Genomic DNA, 4182 nt, shown 5'->3' with positions numbered 1-4182 from the left:
AGGAACAGGAAAAAAGAGGCTTTAGGTTAAAGAAAATTGTATTAGTCGACATGTCTAACAAAACAGTAGACAGCTGAAAAGTTTGGGTAGAAAAGTGTATGTATTTTACTAACTGCTTTAATTCCAAGGCTCATGTTGGAGACAGAATTTTTCAGTGATTTACATTATATTGTTTTGTTTGTTTTGTTTTCCTAAGAATAAATTGTTTCTTTTTAAAGAAACCCTGGATGAGTAACTTTTTAACCCCTCTAGGGATTCTTGAGGAATTTGATCTTTGTGAACTCTGATATGAATTGACTTTATCCACACCACCCAGATAAATGTGCAGACTGTAACTCAGATATCCACCGGTTTTCATACTTCTCAAGTGTGCCAGTGTAGTTCGTGGCCCAAAAAAGTCATGTTTTGAGAGAAAATATATTTTCATGTGTATTTTATGCAAATTTCGGCACACTTTGTGAAAAAAACAGGTTTATGTAGGATTGGGATTGAACAGATTTCTGAGTGAGCACGTGCAAAAGTGATACAGACTAAAAATATAGACAGAGTCATCCATCCCCATTTCTCTTATAACTAATACCGGCTTAGTAGTAATGTGACAGGAGGAAATTTGTTATTTGACATAGGATTTTCTTAGGTGAAGCTGAGACCATACTCACAGAGCAGTTAAAAGAGAACTCTGAATGGTGGCAGTTAAATGTATGAAGTGTTAGTGCAGAGCCAATGAAATAGGTCATCCTCCTAGGCAAGATGGTCAGTAGCTACGTGAAGTACGATTGTCCATTTTGCCACACAGCCCACCAAAGGCTCAATTTTGCTGTCTGAGAGTTTCTACGAGAGAGAGAGAGAGAGAGTCCATCCCTGGAAAGCCACAATACTTGCTGGTAAATCTTACTTGGCTTAGAGGGCCTCAAGTTGTACAGGTCAGATGTAAAAGGAAATAATCTTATGAATGGATAAATGTGCAAAGACAGCTTCTCAGAAAATGAAATGAACAACCATTATTTGCCTTTAATCTTCTGCTTCAGCTTTATCTCTTGCATGAAAAGTAAACATCTGAATAAACAAAATTGGATTTTTCCAAACTTCTCAGATGCCAGCATCTGACTTCCAGCCATAATGAAAACTGTATCAACAAATTTTCCCACAATTAGGTCAACTTTTGTTATTCAGAATGGCTCCATAGATTGGTTTGTTTCTTTTTAGATTTCAGCATTCACAAAACATTGAGACACTTTGATGAATTAAAGAAACAACAAACTTTATACACAATTTATGAAATATTATTAAGAAGAGGAAATTTTAAAATCGCAACACCCATTCATCGTATTATTTAACCCTGGATTTATGGTTGGGTAAACCTGGCATATGGAATATCTTTATTATATAATTATTGTTTTCCAAAGAATTAGCATTAGAAACATATCAAAGTGACATTGTGAGCTTTCCCTGCACAGAGATATACAAATCGAGTAAGTTTTTAAAGGTTCTGTTTATTTTTGTTCCTCTCTGGTCATGGTGGGATCACATGGAAAAAAGTATTATCCCCCACCTACATTTTTAATGGGGAAGAATGACACAGGCTGGGCCTCTCTGAGATCAACCACATGAAAGACCTAAATAATACTGCAGACAATCTGCCTGGTGGAGGCGAGAGATCCATGCCTTTCTTCATAGATGTATGGGAGAGCTGGTACTGGGGATGTTTGCTTTATTTCTAAACTCCCTCCCTTCCTGTGTCATTTCTGTGATAGTGTAAACCTTTGGATAAACCACACTTTCTCTTTAATAGGGTTTAGCATGTTTTTAAAGTCTGAATATGGTAATGATGATGGTGGTGATTAATCAGTTAAATACATTAAGAATGCGTGGCTTAAATGCTGAATAACTTTTCAACAATGGATCTGAATCTTCCAGTAGTTTAAATAAATGCCACTGTTTGTTTGCTGATGTTATTTTGCATACGTGTCCAAAGTCAGAATTATATACTGACTTGCAATGAACCAAATCCATTAAATTAAAAACATCTGGTTGGGGGGCAGGGAGAAACTCAGCCAAAGTGGCATCTCTGCTTCAGGGTTATCAATCTGTTTAAACTGGTTTGCATTTCTGACACTTCCAACAATGAGCAAAATGTAAACATTACTTTCAGATTACAGCCTCTGTGTGTGTGTGTGTGTGTTTAAAGGGCCTTTATCTGGTTCTGTTTTTTAAAAAGGATGCACTTGTATGCATTCAGCGATCTGGTTTGTTGGTCATCCTCTGTTTTTTTCAAGTCTCTCTGCTAATGGATACATGGCTGAATTGAGGCACAGAAGATTAAAGTAGTTCTCATTATGGGCAAGGAAGTATATATTGGAAATAGTTTAAAGACTTTAAAATGGAAGCAGATGCCAAAGTGAAGACAAATAAGAGAAAATAAAAACAGGAAATCTTATAGGCATATTTTTAGCCATGTTATTCAGACATATGCTAGAAATGTCATAAGAAAGAGCCCTGCTGGATTGGACCCAACGCCAATCTAGGTCATCATTCTGTTTCTAAATAGCCAACTAGATGCCTCTGGAAAGCACAAAAGCAGGACATCAGAACAATAGTCCTCTCTCACTATTGTTCCCCAGCAACTAGTATTCAGAAGCATACTGCCTCTGATCTGAGAATAATATATAGCCATCATGGTTAATAGCCATATAAAGTAGCATTCCTATATAGCAAATGTGCTTGTACATATTTTAAGTAGTGCATGGGTGAGATCCAATATAGCATAAGCAGGTGTACTTTTCCTTCTCTTCTACTGGAGCTGTTAGTACGTTGCAGGTTGGGGGACCCTCTGAAGCAGATCTCGGGAGCATACAAGGGGCTGGAAGAGGTGAAGAAAAACCAGAAATCCCATTGCACAACAAGATTTCCATTCTGCAAGCAGACAGACATCACTGGATGCCACCCCATGTCTTCGTTGTCTGTATATCCAAATCATTCAGAACAATGTAAGAATGAGCATGCACATTCTGCTAGCTCTTTGAAACCTTTTTTTAAAGAAAAAAAATCAGTTCAGCTTAGTAGTTGATGCTCCTTCACTCAGCTCATGCATATACTTGTATTAAAAAGAAAGGAATTCCAAGGCATAAGCTATAATAAGTTGGCATGTAATACTATGAACAGCTGTTGCTTTATCATTTAATAGTGACTGAACTTTGAAGTCTAAAAGCATAGACCTACATTTGAGGCTGCTAATGGACACAGCTACCAAATCAAAACCAGAGGCAGCAGAACTCCAACATCCCAACATTTGGTGCCATGTGCAAAATTTACTCCTTCTGTGCTAGAATATTGGCCTCTGTTATGAGATAAACTTCATGTCCCAAATTTTGACAGTTTTCAGACGTTTATGGTATTTGGCATGTTATGGGTCATGTGTTATACATTTCAGCTTTCTGTGTATCCTGGATGTGCCATAATCAATTGGTGGCGCACTTTGAATCTCCCTATTTGAATGAGAGTTGTAGAAATGGCCCCTTCCAGACATATGGGGTTAACCAAGGTGTCTTAAACAATGTGTGTACCAAATTCTAGCCTCTTAGCTAATATGAGTAGCTTAACCATTTGAAATGCTAAAAACTGCCAGTTTCTAGTTTCTTTTTCTTTTGTTTTGTAACTGGGATGGTTTGGATTATATTACTACCACATTTCAGAGCTCTAGCCCATTGGGAATGTATGTTCCATATCAAGCCTCTAGGGCAGTGATTCCCAACCTTTATGAGCACAGGACCCCCTTTATAAGCTTAAAATTTTTTGTGACCCCCTCCCCGCAGGTAGGCAGACTGGCTGCCAGGAAGGAAGGGGGAAAGCAGCCTTTCTTTGCAGGCTCACTTTTTGCTTCACAAAAAGCCCTCTCCTCTCATTCTAAGTAAGGGCGTTGCCAGTAGCGGCAGTGCAAGGAGACAGGAATCAGTGATAGTAATCCCCTCTTCTTCCTGGTAGCTCCACCCTCAGCCTCCTTTGGCATCTGCCATGTATTTTATAGGCAGATGCCTGCCCTTAGTGCGCCTGAAAGAAGCTCTGGCACTTCAGCAAAAGGCCTCCCCTCTTGTTTGAAGCAAGGGGGAGGTGTCATCTGCAGCGGCAGTGGAAAGCAGACAATGTAGAAGGAGTGAAGACTTTTTAAAAAAATTAATAAATAAT

Source organism: Rhineura floridana, chromosome 5 (genome assembly GCF_030035675.1).
Source record: "Rhineura floridana isolate rRhiFlo1 chromosome 5, rRhiFlo1.hap2, whole genome shotgun sequence".
NCBI classification, from domain to species: Eukaryota; Metazoa; Chordata; class Lepidosauria; order Squamata; family Rhineuridae; genus Rhineura; species Rhineura floridana.
This window is presented reverse-complemented; position numbering follows the sequence as displayed.